A 17,314-nucleotide genomic window follows, 5' to 3' on the forward strand; every position below is an offset into this window, starting at 1 on the left:
TTTTATGTTACTGTAATATATTGCATATAATATCAATAATGGGAATATTTTTCCTTCCTCTGTTGCTGTCAGATGTTCTGTGAGCAATCAGTGCCTGGTACACTTGGCTTCTGCAGTTTGCAGAATCAACAGAAGTTCTAGTTTTCTGGCTTGCTTTGGTGTTTGAGAGCAAAAGTAAATTCCCAAAGAATGTTTATTTTATTATTTTTAAGTACTGTGTCTAGGCTTCATCTGTTCTTTAACCTCTAGCACGTATTGCATATGAGTTTTTTTGTGGAGTTTACTTCAGTGCATAGTTTAAGCCAGTTGTGAACAACTTCTGACAAAGTGCAGTGTCAGGATACATGACATTTTTGCTTTTGTCTTCTGTGCCACCAGCTCATAGTAGCAGCCTGATTTTGTAAAGCTGAACTGAGGCTTTTGTCTGACTGCTTAAATGAGCTGCTCAGCTATTTAAATGAATCTTTATGAGCTCTCTTAAGGATTTTCAGACATTTTCCACAAGGAAAATGCCTTCTAGCAGTTCAAATACTCTTGATGTTCTATTGGTTTTCCTTTGTGCCTTTTCTCAAATTTTTTGCTTTATTCACTAACTTACTGTTGGTGTAATTCTTTTTAGGACATTCAGAAGTGCCAGAATGCCATACAAACATAATATTTTCAATATCCTTCAATCCTTTTTCTCTTTTTCAAATATTTCTCCTCCTTGGTTTTGATGTTTTTCCCTTCAGAAATTGCTTTCAATTGACTTAGCTTTTCTCTTTTCTCTAAAAATCTTGCCTCAAGCCTTCTACTCCTATCATTCAGTGCAGACATGGAAAAAGATGGGCAATGGTGTGATACAGACTTCAATCACTTATAAATAAAGGAGGAAATATTAATGGCTATAACTCCATTATTTCATGAGTTTGTGTATGTACTGCAGCTTAATTAATTTCTGGTACCACTGCTTTCAATTTAACACAATGCAACATATATCACAGAGCTGCAAAGAGTCAGAGAACAGTTGAGGCTGGAAGATACCTCTGGAGATCATCTAGTTCAAACCTCCAGTTCAAAGCAGGGTCAGCCACAGCTCAGGGCATCATCCAGATTGAATTTGAATATCTCTATGGATAGACACTGCACAGTGTTCCTGGACAGGTTCTTCCAGTCTGACCCTCCTTAAAATAGATTTTTCCCCCTTATTTTAAGTAGGATTTCTTTTATTTGTACTTGTGTCCATTGCATCCTATCCTGTTCATAGAAATCTCTGAAATGAGCCATCTTTTTTACCTCATGCTATTAGGTCTTTGTACACACTGATTGTCTTGAGTTCTCTGCTCTCTCAGTCTGTTTATATGAAAGATGCTCCAATGTTACAATTGCTTTCAGGGTCTTCAAGGGCCTCAGGTTCCTAAAGTAAAATGTTAACAGCAATGACTGAAGTCATTGACAGATTTGGCTTTCTCTATGTCACGTTACTGGGCTTCCTGTGCCATTCAGTACAGGACTATATTTTACCTAGTCTCCACTTTACTACCAATATTTCTTTCAGGAAGGTGCCTGAACCAGCCTTCATTTGCTTTCCTAAAGCCAAGGGTTGTGATCCTGTATTTTGCATTTCTCTCTCTGCTCGGGATCCTGAACTCCATCTCATACAGCCAAGGTTGCTCACACCTTCACATCCCTGCCCTTCCTTTCTTGTTTCAGGTCCAGCAGAGCACCTGCTCCCATTGGCTCATCTGTTCTTTGTGTAAATAGTTATCATTAATGGTCTTCAGAAAACTCCTGGATCAGTGTGCTTTGTTCTGCTGTCCTTGCTGTAGCTCTTGAAGAGGCTAAAATCTGGAGGACAAGGTTCTGTTAAGGAGAAGTTCTTCCTGTTTTCTAGAGAAGATCTTTTTATTTTTTCTTCCTGGCTGACTGATAAGAAATAGACATTCACTATGATGTTGTCAATGTTGGTTTGCTGTCTAATGCCAATGCTTAAATTTTCAGTTGCCTCATCATTCATCCCAATGTACAGATCCATGCATTCTCACTGCTCTCTCATATAAAGACCATTTACCCCTCTTCATCTTTCTGATCTATGCTCCAATTTTGTCAACTATCCCACTCTTGGATCCCAAAGAGATCATAATCCAGCAACAGCATGCACAACTTTCAATAATGGCAAAATATTGTTTTAAATAAATATGTAATATTCTTTTTCAATACTGCTATAATATGATGTGGATTAAAATTCATAAGGATTTTTGGTTTTTCCTATATTTTTTTGACACTTGTCTCCTCTGGAATAGATACAGGTTCTCTCATCCTCCAACTGCCTACTCACATATAAGAGTCTGTGCTTATTCACTCAAATTATCAGGATCCTACAGACTATTCATTAGGGTCTCTCCAGAAGAACCAACACAATAACAAAGCAGATTGATTCTGTATAGCATTATTTTGTCTTTCATTGGTTCATTAAGTTTCTTAGTGACTTGATTGAAAGTGACCCATATTATATTATATGAATAATTAAATATGCCAGTTTTCTATAATATTCTATAATACTGCTCTGTTGTTATTACAGATTTTCATATTATTATGACCATTTCTGCAATGCCATCAGCGTGGATTGTTTCACCTGATCTTAGGTAGCTAAACAAAATGCTTAAATTACTGCTTTAGCTGTCTGAGCTACTTTACCTGATGCTATTATTTTATTGTAGCATACTGCAATATTAAATTCTGGTAAGAGGGCAATGCTGATATGAGGTGCTCTGAATTGTTCTCTGGGGAAACCTATAGCTCTCCACTAAAGAAATATATGCAGATAGCATCTCAACAGAAGCAGAGAGAATGGTATGAATCTGGGACATGATGTCCAGGAGACCTTGTTAGTCTGACAAAGATGAGCAGTGTGATAAACCCATTGCCTTTGTACATACACTGTACTTGTCAAGTCTGAAACTCCTCAAAATTCAAAACTAAAATTTCTCTGCACTTAACTGGTGTATTTTTCATGCAATTTCATCACAAAGAGGTTCAAAAAACCAGGAAAATTATTCTGCCTTTCCTTTGCTGGAATCACATCCTTTAAATCTTCACAGGAAAAAGTCTCATAAAGATTTGAAAGCTTCTTCACCAAATTTGTCTAAGTGCCTCCTTGAAAGAGCCATAGCTCTGATACTTGCAATACTGGCTCTATTTCAGATATTTCAGTTGGCAGTTTAGGGTTGCTGCTTTTATTCCCTGAGAAGACATAGCCAGGTATTAATCCTGAAGTTTCTTCTTTTGGTATTCAAAGTTAAATATCCAACACCGCAGAAAAATCTGAAAATTTAACCCAAATTCTTCTGAGTGTCAAAATCACATGCCAGAACCATGGTGCTATAAATAGTGTAGGAAATAAGGGATATATCTCTTGGACTGCAGTGTATTTGATTTTAAGTGAGCTAGGAAAGAAATGTTGATTTTAACTGAAACAGACATCATAATTTACTGACATGCATTCTTTTGAAAATTCTGGCTCTGGACAGGTATAGAGGTTGACTGCCGATTGAATTTGGCCTTAGGATATCCATCTTAGGCAGGGAACTTGCAATGAAACCAGACATCAAGTTTGCATTCAATAAACAGGACAGGCAAGACAGGTCACACTTTGGTTCTGGACAACATAATTACATCCCACAGGACAGCAAAAATTCTGGCTATTTCCCTCTCCCCGTGAGGAATCTAGAGGCTATGCTCTTCTTATTGGCTGTTTTTAGACTTTCTCCAGTACATTGTCAGGATCCTCTATTGTCTCATCATGTACATTCATGGCAATAGAAAGAGATGGGTAACAGCAGAACAAGACTCTGGTTATCTATAAACAGGGAAAATATATTCCATCAGAAGCATTATAAAGTCTGTTCAATGCCCAGAACAACAGTGCAGTTTTCCCTTCTTTCTCTTTTCTCCTTTTTTTTTTTTTTTTTTTTAATAGAGTGCATCACCATTTTATTTTCCTTTTTATCTAGACACACCTGTTTCTTCAACATTCATATAGATTCTCCCTACCTTCCTATATCAAGTCTCAGGCATAGTTTGAGCTGCACTGAAGACAGCCTTGGTAGTCCCTTCTGCACGGTGCCATAACTTCCACAGAACTGACAACAAATGCATTTCTCAGTCATGAGCTAGAACTGATCATGTCTAAGCAAAAAGGATCTTTATTTTGTCCTTTGGTGGCTATTTTTCAGCAAGATCAGTTCCCCAAACTAGATTACATTACAAGCTGCTTTACCAGCAGAAAAAAACACAATGACAGAGAGAGGAAAGAGAAAACTTCTCCGGTTTTAGTCTGAATAAATTTTGACCCAAATAATCATAAAAATACAGTTTCTTGTTACTGCAAGTTTCTTTGCCTGTCAGTGGTCTCTTCTGCAATGAGATTACTTCCTGGTGAGGTATATACTCTATATAATACATTCTATTGTTTTATCGTTAATATTTTCTTCTTTTAACCTTTTTTTTTTCCATTAAATAAAGTATAACTTACATACAGGTACACATAACTTACATGCAGGTACACATGCAAAATAAATGAAGTCATAATAGTAGAATCATAGACTCACTGAGGTTGGAAAAGACGTCCGAGGTCATCAAGTCCAGCCTTTCACCAAACATCGCCATGTCAATGAGACCAATTAGCACCAAGCACCACATTCAGTAATTTCTTGGACACTCCCAGGAACAGTGACTCCAGCACCTCCCTGGGCATCCCATTCTAGTGCCTGACCACAGTTTTAATGAAGAAATTCTTCCTAATGCCCAACCAGAACCTCCTCTGGCTCAGCTTGAGACCATTTTCTCTTGTCCTGTTGGATGATTTTGTTTGGATGGGACCTTGAAGATCATGTAGTTGCAATCCCCCTGCCCTGGGCAGAAACAGCTTCCATTAGACCAGGTTGCTCAAAGCCCCATCCAACCTGGCCTTGAACACTTCCAGGGATGGGACACACCCTAAATACATAGGTATGCATATGCATGATGGAAGAAACTAGATTACTTTCTGTCAATTTTTTTTTATTCTTTGCCATTATCTTTAAAGTAGAGATTTTCTGATTGGCCATCACAGAGATGATCACTCATGAGCCCACAACCCACGTGAGCAAAGGTTTACTATCAAGCTCACTAAAGTTAGGCATCTCCTTTGACTGGATAAATGAGTGGGTGCAGCAACCAGTGAAACAGCAGGTAAGGGGTAGCTGGAGAAGAAGGAAGGAGGAAGAACTCAAAGGGGCAATGGTGGGTGGCATCTCAGAGCTCATTTTCTTAGCTGTCATTGCTTCAGTTCAGTAAAGCTCACATCAGCTCAATCTTTCTAACAAAGAAAATACAAATGCTGGTAACACAGAAAGCTGTTGCATCTGTGTTAAATGTTGGGATAAACACAGGTGTAAATTCTATATATGGCCATAATATCCAAGTGCTTTTAGTTTAAGTTGCTCTGAAAGAAAATACAGTAAGGTTTTGACAAGTTTTGTCAGCTTCTGCATCCAAAGAAAATTAGCGTTTGACACAGTTATGATTAGATAAAAAGGTTAATTTCAACTCCTATGGCTAGCACATACTAATTACTGTTCTGAAGCCCTGCTGTACTTTTACTATTTTTTATACTTTTACTTTTACTAAACTATGTGGTCAATGCCAGTTGCAGTAAATCCTGTCAGTTAATGTGTTAAATTTATGTAGACCTCACAAGGATAATAATGTACATTAGCTATAAAATTCTAGCTGGTATAATGTATCACAAGCATCAGTTAATTTTAATGAAAGTATGATTTATAAGCATTTTCACAGGCGATATTTAATAGATATTAGAAAAAAATATGAACTTCTTTTATATGCTACAAATCTAACAGTGAGAAAAGTAATTGCCACAATGTGTGTTTCAAGAGATTTACAAAAGTTGCTGATCCTTAAAAGATAAGTATTTGTGAAGAACAGGAAACTTAGATATATACTTTGCCTTAAATTGTCATAAAATTTTCACTCTCTTTTAGCCCTCTGGTGAAATTTTATGATGATTTTGGGATTGTAACCCTGAATGAGAAACCCTGACACAGAGCCTAAGCTGTATGTGTAGTTGGTAGTTTTCAAGACCTTCAACACTTGTTTTATTGAAAAGAGAGTTTACATTGATTTCTTTTCCTAATTGATCTGTCTTTTGTGCTAGAGTAACAGTGAAGAGTGCTATTAAAAACCTTAGGACTCTGTAGACAAAAGAAAGTCAGAAAGAGCTGCCATGTAATTCACAACAGTTTATGAACTACATGTACTGTACTCTGCATTTTCCCAGCCACTGCTGTGATAGCTAATGTCTCCCAATAGTACAAGTGACACTTACTGATGGCATAGTTTTATGTTAACTGTATTCCATTAGCAGATTTCTCTGTAAATCCCTAGGATGCATTGATTGATAACACAACCCCACATGGAATTTCAGTACAAACTCATCATATTTCTGCATATCACACTAACTGTATTTCTCAGAAAGATTTCCGGTAAAATTGCAAAAAATATTGGTCAGTCCAGTCTTGTTCTAAATATGTCCTTCAAAAAAGATCCAGGGACTTTTTGTACTTAAGCAGTGTTTTAGTATAAATTGTAGATCAAATTAATTTGGATCAATATATGGTAGAATTATGGAGGTGTATGAGATACCAAACTACCTACTAGTGAGTAAGACAACAGTTATTTACCAGAAGAAGCATTACTACTAGGAAATAATTTCCTCACATATGTGGCCCATTTACTAAATAGCAAAATCATAACTACTTTCAATTCTAGAAAGTGATACTAACCACATTTATATACAGATCTAACAGAGCTCTGAAATGTGTATCACAGGGCACTGAAATAAACCAGGACTTTTTCTCTTCTTACTTTCCATGTTTCAGACAACACCTGCATTTAGCATCAATCTTTGCTTTTTGTTAACTGATCAATAAATATTTTGGGCTATGTTACTGAGGCACATTATATTTAATTAATGTAATAAAGAAAAAATCATAGCTCCAGTGAAGTCAGTGTTAGTCCTTCCCTTTATTCAAGTTAAGAACCATTTCATGCAGTAAGCAGCTGAATATGATTACTATACAAGGATAATTACTTATTTAGGAAATAAAAAATTGAAATACACCTCTTATTTAACATGGGGTAGCACCATCTAGCTTTAACAGATACAGTTTGTTAATGGTATCAAAGGGTTTGAAATATTTTCTTTCATAGAATGAAACATATGGTTCTGCTTACTCCAATTGACTAAATGGCACCTAAATTTAAAAGGATACATAAAATGAGCAGACAACTTAGACACTGACAAATATTTTTGTTCTTTCATTGTAACTATATAAATAAGCACTCACTTTCTCTATGTGTGGTTTTTGGGATATGTAGTAATACAAAAATCTTGAAACAATATTTCTTTGCTATAGGACATCATTAGTGCTACACATTTTAGCTGTCCCATGCCTAACATTTATTACCAGCCACAAAGTATATCTGCAGATTATGGTAAAAAAGCAGAATACAATCAAATTATTCTGTCAACCTTTGAAGTGCATAACTAGATTGGTCCCTGTTATCTTTACATTCTGTTATAATGGAATTTGGAGCAACAAAGTGCAAACATCCTTGAATTCTTCACTACAACATCTGCAACAAACTGAATACACATATACCTTTGCATAATGTATGCATTAATTCAAGCTGCAGAGAAAGTCAAACCTTTGACTAATCATCACCACAGACTTCTAACTAAACAGCTAAAAGGCAAATCTCTTCTAAATGTAATTCTGTCAATTACAGTGCAGCTGCACCAGGGATAAATATGGCCCATTGTCACCGTGATTGATGATTTGGCTACACTGGGTCAGAACTGGGTTGTAACAAGAATGTTGTTTTTGATAAATCCTCCTCACTGACTTTCTCCTTTGACATTCACTTAAAAAACAAATAAATCCAAAAAACTACACTTTTTAACATTACTTGTTTCATAAGGAGAAGGAGGTAGTCAAGATAAAAATAAAGTCAGTAATGTTTTTTGCCTAAGGGAACCATTCACCTGTTACAACAATAGGGGGAGTTGTTGATTTCGGCATGTATTTTCCACTTTTCCGTTTGCATTAATGAGAGCTTTATGCAATGTCCCAGGAGTATCAATGGGAGAATAGATCATTAGGAGCCTGATAACTCTATTTGTTACTGTGTATGAACTTCATTGAGCACCTGACTTTAAACCTGACTTTAAACCAAAGGTAGCTGCAACTTCTTGTGCTGAAAAAAATAACAGCTCAGGATCTAGTATCATTCATACCAAAGTATTTTCTCCTGCAGGAAATCTCAGAAAAATAATATTCAGTAGTCCCATATTTTACCACAACACTATGATCACCTGAAATAGATGGGTAGTTCTGGCTCCCAACACTGTGTTACTACCAAATTCATTGCCAGTTTTAGATTGTGTTGTTATTACAGCTGGCCATAGACAATGCCATACACTGACAGTCCTTTTCAGAGTGATCGTAGCTTTTTTGTTCATTATTTTTTTTCTTGCAGGAAACCATTATCACTGAGCATATTTCTATTCTATAATTATCAGCTGATTGTTTCTTTCGTCAATCTTTCTATTTTTTTTGTCTAGCCCCAGTTTCAAACAAACCACACTATAACTACCTAGGCCAGCCTGTTTGCTCTTTTACTGCTGAGCTCACACTTTTGCATATCCAGTCCTATGGAATGTCTTCAAGAATCCCAAAAGAAAAAAAAAAATAGGAAGAGTAACATAGATGCACTGCAGAGCTCTTTATTAGGGTTGCTCTGAACTGAACTTTACAATGCTAAGATGAGACATCTGTTATTACTGGTAAGTGTTATAGGATGTGCCCAGACACTCACAGCAGCTCTCTCCATGTCTGTACTCTGGTCTGATTGGCTCCAGCTCTTTGAACATATATGCTTAAAGTGAAACTGTCTGCTCCATGTTTATATGTGCCCTTCCCAACATCATACTTCCAGGTTTCTCAGGGCTTGTACTCTTTTTTCCTTCATCTTCAGGTGCAAAACCTGAAAAGTGGGAAGCCGAGGTTGCTGCTTCCTATGGCTCTTCATTAGAACTGAGGCATTTGCTGCCCACAAGAGAATTCTTCAGAAATTCTCCATAGAAAAGAGACAAGCTAGCACAATTGCTTAAGTGGAAGTTATTGTTAATTTCAGATATTTGGATTGAAAGATAGTAAAGGGAATTTTGATGGCTTATTGGGGGAAGATGGGGAACAAACAGCCTTTGGTAAAGGGGAGGTGATGAGCAACAAGGAGGAGATAGCTAAGGAAAAATTCTCACCAGGCATAATTGCAGACATAAACTGCTCTTAAATTCTCTTTGTCAAAAACAGAGTGCATTTACTCCTCTTCACTGCCTACCAATAATCACCTAAATTAAATTTTATAGGATTTATCATCCTTTGCTCTGCAATTCCCATGGGGATTCATGGCTGTTAAGATGTGTTTATTTCTGCCTGAAGCAGATAAAATCTTTGGATTTGGGATGAGAAGCAGGGTCAGAAGATAAACAAGTTCCCAGGACTGGTAATGACATAGAGATGAAGAATGCTGACAGCTGCAAATCAGAAAAGAGACATTTATTTGAGAATGAGACATTAAGTTTGTAAAGTGAGTCTCTGATGATGAAAATCTTGGTGCATATAAAATGTTTCACAGCACTTTGTCTAATTAATAATAACCTCAACCTATCAGGATACATGAATTTTCAGAAACTGCTTTATAAAGATACACCCATACAGCAATTTGATAAATAAGTTATTTTAGAAAGATTTCCATCTGAAAAGGACCAGGATAAATTAAGACAACTCTCTGTCTCACATCTGTGGGTCAGGACTGTCAGGTGTCCATTCTTTTCCAGCTTCTAGGCATTGTAAATCTGAATAGCTTCACACACTATTTCTGTACATTGTTGTTTTATCAAATGCTCAAATCCTTGCATATTCATCCTCTGGAACCTTTCCTAGCCATGCAGCACAGTATAGAGACATCAGGCTGAATTAGTTTTGAGATTCAGAAGTGATTTAAACCCATTGCATCACCATGCCAGCACAAGCTAAATTTCTTCAGACCTGAGCTATTTTCACCCTAGAGCTCTACACCACAGTGCTGCATCCAGCTTTGGGGTCCCAGCACAGGAAGGACACGAACCTGTCGGAGTGAGCCCAGAGAAGGTCACTGAGTTGTTTGGAAAGATGGAGCACCTCTCCTATGAGGAAAGGCTGGGATGATTGGGATTGTTCAGCCTGGAAAAGAGAAGGCTTTGAGGTGACCTAATTGTGGCCTTACAGAATCTGAAGGGAGACAAAAAGAAAGATGCCGAGGGAATATTTACAAGGGCCAGTAGTGAGAGAATGGGAGGGGATTCAAACTGAAACTGAGTAGGTTTAAATTATATATTATAAAAAAATTCTTTACTGTGAATATAGCATATTTTAAAAAGACATTGTAATTTCCAGTAAAATACTATGAGATTCACATAGCATCAATGTTGTCTTATGACACAAAACAAAATTAAGTATTCCCATGTGATGAAATTCCTTTGGTCATGCTGGGATATGCAAAAATGTTTCTTATTGCCATGAAGATATTTCCTAAGAGTGATGTTATATTATTCACTATTTTATTGTTGGAAAAAAAAACCACCAAAAACAAAACAAAACAAAACAAAACAAAACAAAACAAAACAAAAAAACCAACAACAACAAAACAGCTTGACTAGAAAAAGAACATGAACATTTATTTTTACATTTCTGCCATAGTGGTACTGAAATCTTCATGTAAATGGAGGTATACTATCTCCATTTTATCTGTAAAGAGATGTAAGAATTGTAGGTCATTTTTTAGGATATTACTAGGAAGAGAGATCACTGGGCTAACTGCAAAAGATGGAATTTGTCCCAGGATAGCATAGCAAAGAATTAATTTTACAATTATCTCCCAGTAATTGATCATCTTTTAACAATGGCAAATTCTACATTTAGTCCTCAAATAACCATTCCAGTCTCTGTATTGTCAATGGAAATTTAAGATTTAATTAAGCTACCAAAATATAGGAGTTCTAGTGCCATCTCAAATGCCCAGAGCTATCTCCACTGATCTCAGTTTACCTCTCCTAAGGAGTAGGGATATTTCATTTATCCTGTGTCATATCTGCTAGTCCCATGCATGTCTGGAATACCTTAGGTCATCTCAAAAAACTCCAGGGGCTTCTGATCAGGCAGTTGAAAAGTACTCTGTCAGTGAAACCTGAAGAACAACTAAATTCACTACAAAGGAGGTACTAAGCAGCACTAAATTGTGTAAGCATTGACTTCTGGAAGAATTTGAGATGACCTAAGGAACCTGAAATAAGACACTGGGTTTGAAAGAGACTTTTCAAAGCAGTACAAGGCAGGGTAACCCATGGCATCAGAAATGTCACCTGCATTTCCATAACTTATCCCACTTTTAACTCTGATGAGTCACAGCCCACTGATTTTTTGTACTGATGAAATGTAGGGGGTGTGCATGAAATCACTACACTTCAGCCATCCAAAATTAGATGGATTAAAGCCCATCCCTGTTTTTTTCTGGTAAGATATACACAATTTACAATGCACTTTATGTCATCCCAAAAAGCCATACTCTTTTTGGAACAATTAATCTACTTCTATTTATTGACTATAAAAGGTGCAAAAAGTACTACCTTTGATATTTACAATTTGGATGTCTCAAGTTCAGTGAACTGGATCTATGCAAAAATCTGTGAAACAAACCAAAACCCCCATAGCATTTAGTTTCTTCAAAGATATATTTATACCCTTCCAACAGGCAGTCCTAGGTTTGGAGTCCTACAGGAAAATTAGAAAGACTGTGCAATATTCTTCTTGTTCAGCCCAAAGCACTTGAATGCATTTACTTGGTTGTTCCATTCTACAAGCCATATTAAGATACCAAAATCTCTGTTTTCTCCAAGAAATAGATCAGAGTTCAGGTGCAGGGGACAGCCTGCCTCAGTACAGCCCATTCTGGAGCTGGCAGGAGTAGGAGCTCTCTGACATGGGGGAATTTTCTGTTTTCTTCTCACAGGAGCCACCCCTGCACCAATCTCCCTCACAACAACCCCCTACCAAAACCTTGCCACATAAGCCCAATACAAACACAAAAATCCAGTCCACTAGAGACTTGTCTCCTCCTGTGTTCAAGTGCATGACTACAGGGTAAACTACAAAAGCTCTGTCTGAAAATGTCCAGGGCAAAGCACACAGCTGTACTGAAAACCTTTTGATGACAGGAGATTCATTACAGGGAGTGAAAAAAAATGAGAAATTGTAGAAAACAATGATGAAACACTGTGAGAATAAGAAATCCTGACAATCATTTCTTGAGACTCATAGATGAATTGCAGCTCCATCACAGCAGAGAGAATGCTTCTCCACCACATCAGCACTAGGAAAGAATCAGAGTAAAACACCAGATAATTTTACAAAATTCATTTAGTCACAGAGTATGGAGCAGGTTTGAGCAGAGCTGTTCCACTGGTGGTCACCTCAGTGGGCAACTGTGTGTGTCTGTTAATGGATGGGAGAAATATTCAGCTCTTAAATGATACTGCCCTCTTCGAGCTGCTATGTGGAAGACATAAACAGGATATTCAGGCTATATGAAAATAGGAATCTTTCATTGAAATGACTGGTAGTGCTATTCACTAGAACATGGGTGGGTCAAGTTTGGTGGGTGTGGAAATATTTGCATAATCTGTGCACAGAAAACATTTGTATCTCATCAGAGAAATTGTTGTTTTGATGCAGGAGTTGTCAGGCAACAATTGAAGAGTTATATGAAACAAACAAGAGAGAAAAAGAAACCTTTGCTCTTAGAAGTTACAAAGTTTCTTTGTATCTGCTGAAGAAAAATGAAGATCTGTCTAATGAATGCAACCATCTTTATCTTTTCTGGTCCTATATTCACATATTCTGTCTCAGAGGTACAGTGTCTTCAGTATGCAAGATACTAACCCCTCTGTCTTGCAAAGGATATGTTAGAGAAGGCAGATTCCATAAACAAGGAGCATATAAAATGTTTGTCTTTACAATTTTTAGTTTCTGTGCAGTTTTATATCAATTTGGTTGTTTTGAAAGCTATTTTTGTAGGGTTTTTTTCTCCTCATCAAGACAGCCATTTAACTGGCTACCCACTGAGCTGTTCCAATTAACAGGCCCCCATATCATTATTTGTCTTCTTAATTTTTGTGCTGTGAAGGTCCAGTCGTTAGAGTTCAGACTGCTTGTCCATGATGAATATGTCAGGAGGTGCTCTCACCTCTCCAGCACAGTCTATATTCACATTTTAGTTAACTTAAGCAACTGATTAATGTCCGTGTTTTGAAGAAGTTTGAACTGGATTTACCTGACTTCAGCTTACATTTTCTACCTTTGAAATGACTGCAGTCTCAGGGAGTTGCTTCCCTCACTGGTAAATGGATGGTTCCTAAATAAATGCAATCATTCTGACTTGTACTTTGACATCGGGAGTGAAATGCCCTCACCTTGGTTATTCTTTCTTCTCTAAACAGAATACCAAGGAAAGTCAATAGTTCCTAGAAACAGAATGTGATGCATTTGCCATGTACTAGATCATCATCAGTTTCTTGCCTGAAAGCCACAATCTTTGCACAGCTGCGAAGAGAACTCATTCAATATGTTCAGCCTCACCCTTTCTCTCCCATGAGCTCTTTATGGGCTGTGCCACAAACATAATAGGTTGAAAAGGTGAAATTTCAAATTCTATATAGTGAATTATAAAAGAATATTATTATCTATGTCACTAAAAGGTAAAGTGTATCCCTCATGCAGTAACACCTGTACACAAAATGTTCATAAATTTCATGACAATTCTGACATCCTCTATGTTTGCAAGGCAACATGCCCTCCCTCCCACCTCCTAATCTCCTTCATCTGAAAGAGAAATGTATTTTTAGCTCCCTCAGTGGGGCCTAAGGCATTGATTTATGAAAATAAGGTGGGAGAATTCATGAATTTTTTCTGACCTCCATCTCTCATTCCTTAGACATTTCTATTTTAAGATGTTTAAAATGAATTGTCCTAATGTGGCATATTATCACCTTGGTGCTCTGTATTTCACATTACCCTAGCATGCACACATATATTCCTGTACACCAAAATTATATGAATGTTACTTTGTATTGAACTTAAAATGTCTTTCTGTAACTTAGTATTTTACCGAGATTGTGATGTATGTTTTTTTGGGTACTGAGTCACCCTACAAATCCTCTTGAAAGACTGGAATAACTTCCTAAAGCTACGCTATAAATGAGGAAAGACAAGCAGCTGAAACTGTAGCCATTTGATACAGAGTTCTTTTTAATATAATCTACTGAAGCTAAACCAATATCTCATTCTCCTCAGCTCTTGATTCTGCAGTAAGAGCCCTGCACTTCACATTCCAGTGACCTCCACTGCTCATGCTAATTGAATCTTTAGCAGTGTTACTTCTGCTTTATATAAACATATTTGATAGTATAAGTAGTTCTCCATCAACAATATTGTTAAGTATTTTAAGATTCCAGTGAAAATGAAACTACAAATAAGTCTCAGATTATGAAACCCTTGGAAGTGGCCAATGGAAAACCAGACTTCTTGTCATGGTTTAAGAATGGTAGTACCCAGTTTAATATTCCCATTAGGGAAAAAAAAAAAAAAAAAAAAAAAAAAAAGATAATTTTCCTAAATGGAATTTTTCCAAGAAGGAAGTAATATTTTCCTAACTGATCTTCTTTTTTATATTTTTCCCCCGCTCAGAACTTTTAATAAATTAATTCTATTTTTTTGCTTAATCTCTTTGGGTGGAAATCACCTGCTTGTAAAGAGCCATTAAAAAGGCAACACACCACTTAATTCCCATTTAAACCTCTGCTTAAGGCAAATACAGTGTGATGTCAAACTTGGGTGGATCTTTGTGCTCTGTGCACTCTGGGTCCATGGTGAATTTTATCCTATGCTGGGGGGAACATTTTAGATAAAATGAATGATGTCTTGGAAATAGGAGGAGAGGCTTTGCTATTCCATTTGCTGTTTCCAGAATATTTTCTGTTTCAATCCTATATCCTTAGAGTAGTTACACTAACCTTTCAGAAGACATTTGGAACAAAGCTTCACCTTTAAGGCAACCAGGGGATGAAAACAATCTAAGTGAACTGGCCAGCAGGCAGGAGCTATGCTGGCTCAAACAAATGTAGAAAGTCAGGTGAAAGGGCCATTAATAATAAAGAGACATCCAGAACAAATGTACTGACTTCACAGCTGAGACAACTTGTGTGAATAATAATATTACTGCTGAACTTTGCAGAACACATAGAGTTGTCCTTGACTTTGCTCTTCCAAACGAAGAAAAAAAATCCCTAAATCTGCAATATCTTGCTATAAAATTTCCTTACTCTGCTGATATGTAGTTTCCAAGGCATATATTTATCACAGATAAAGAAATCCCTACAGAAAGCTAAATTAAAAAAAAAAAAGAAAAACAGGATGCTGAAACCAACAAAATAAAACCAATAGTTATCTCCATAAGATAAGAGATCACTTTGTCTGAAAATTGATGTTACAGACATTTTTATTTATTGTTATTATTAAAAAAGAGTATTTGCATCATGGAAATACCATATTTATTTAAATCCAGTGCAGGTAACATATTCAGACACATAGCAACAGAAATTATCATTCCTTTTTTTTTCTAAGTACAGATCCCTAATCACTTACTCCATTTTTTAAACGTCTGTGGCTACACATCCCATACATTTGTTAACAACAGAAAACATTGGAAAATAGTGTTAAAACTTAAGAGCAAAGTTTATTTTAATGTGAGGATATTCTTAATAAATTGACAAATCCAGTAGTCAAATTAAAAATTGTGTGAATATCCACTGCTTTTAGAACATTTGGACTTTTGGATTGATGGCATTTGTATTCCCAAGTAACCACCAAATATGATGGGGCCCTGCTCTCCTGGAGATAGTTGAACACCTGCCTGCCCATAGGAAAGCATGATTTTTTGCCTTCAATATTAAACTTTATTTATGTCAACCCACAAGTTTCCTAGCTTTTACCCTTCCATTTTTCTCCCTGATCCCACTGGTGGGGGAGTGATCAAGAATCTATGAGGGGCTTCATTGATGTTTGGGATTAAACCACAGTAGAAATTCATAAATAAATCTAGCAATCAATTATAAACATAACAGCTAAATAAATGGATAGAGTTGACCTAAATGAGAAGTCTACTACACTCAAGAAAAAGGCATGTCACAGGGGACTACAAAATATTGAGCAATGTAATCTACTGGAGCAACTACCAAAATCAGAGCACTCTAAGCTAATACTACATCTTTTATAATGCAAGCCATGGTGTAGAGAAATGGTCTTCAATAGAAAAGGTGCAAACTATTGCAGATGTATAAAGTAATTTAAATTTATAATGCTCAGCATTGCAGTTTATCTGCATATTCTATTATTGCTTGCAGTATCAGGCTCTCACCATCCTCCAGTGCCACTGCAACTTGTCTGAATTCTTTGGTCTGCTTAGGTTGTTGCAAAAGTCCTTTTTATTTGATTTGACCTTATATACTTTCACATATGAAAGGGAATTATCACAGAAACCTCTACAGATGAAAAAGTTGTAGGGTTCAGGGACTTGGTAAGTAGTGTAGTGTTGCAGCTATGTAATGTTTCTGTGGATCAAAGGAAACACATTTGTCCACTAATTCATAATTAATGATTTTTTTCCAAATTATGGAAAAGGGATTCCTGCACTCTTCTGCTAATAGCTTAGAAAGAGATCCACTTTGTCTTCTTTAGGACCCACTTTCCTCTAAGCTGCAAGCGTGGTCCAACAAGAAGGCAGCCTATGACAGTGAGTCACTGGGGATCACAATGCACTGATGCTCTTTCTGGATGGTCAACAGCCAGTGTGAGTCAGTTCTGTTGGATCATTTCATATTTTCTGCCAAAAATACAATTTATTGACTTTTTCTCTTCTTCTGGGACATGTGCAACTCACACAGACTTGAAGTATTATTAAAATATAATAAAGACTTCATAACTAAAGTTTGACCATTTGCATTGCTAAAGCAGCGCAAACTGCACTGATTACAGTATACTTCATTCGTCAGGGAGGCTTTTTTTATTTAAACATAGCTGATATCTAAGAAAACAGGAGATTTAACTCTGGGTTGCAGCTG

Source organism: Vidua chalybeata, chromosome 3, assembly GCF_026979565.1.
Source record: "Vidua chalybeata isolate OUT-0048 chromosome 3, bVidCha1 merged haplotype, whole genome shotgun sequence".
Classification (NCBI taxonomy): Eukaryota; Metazoa; Chordata; class Aves; order Passeriformes; family Viduidae; genus Vidua; species Vidua chalybeata.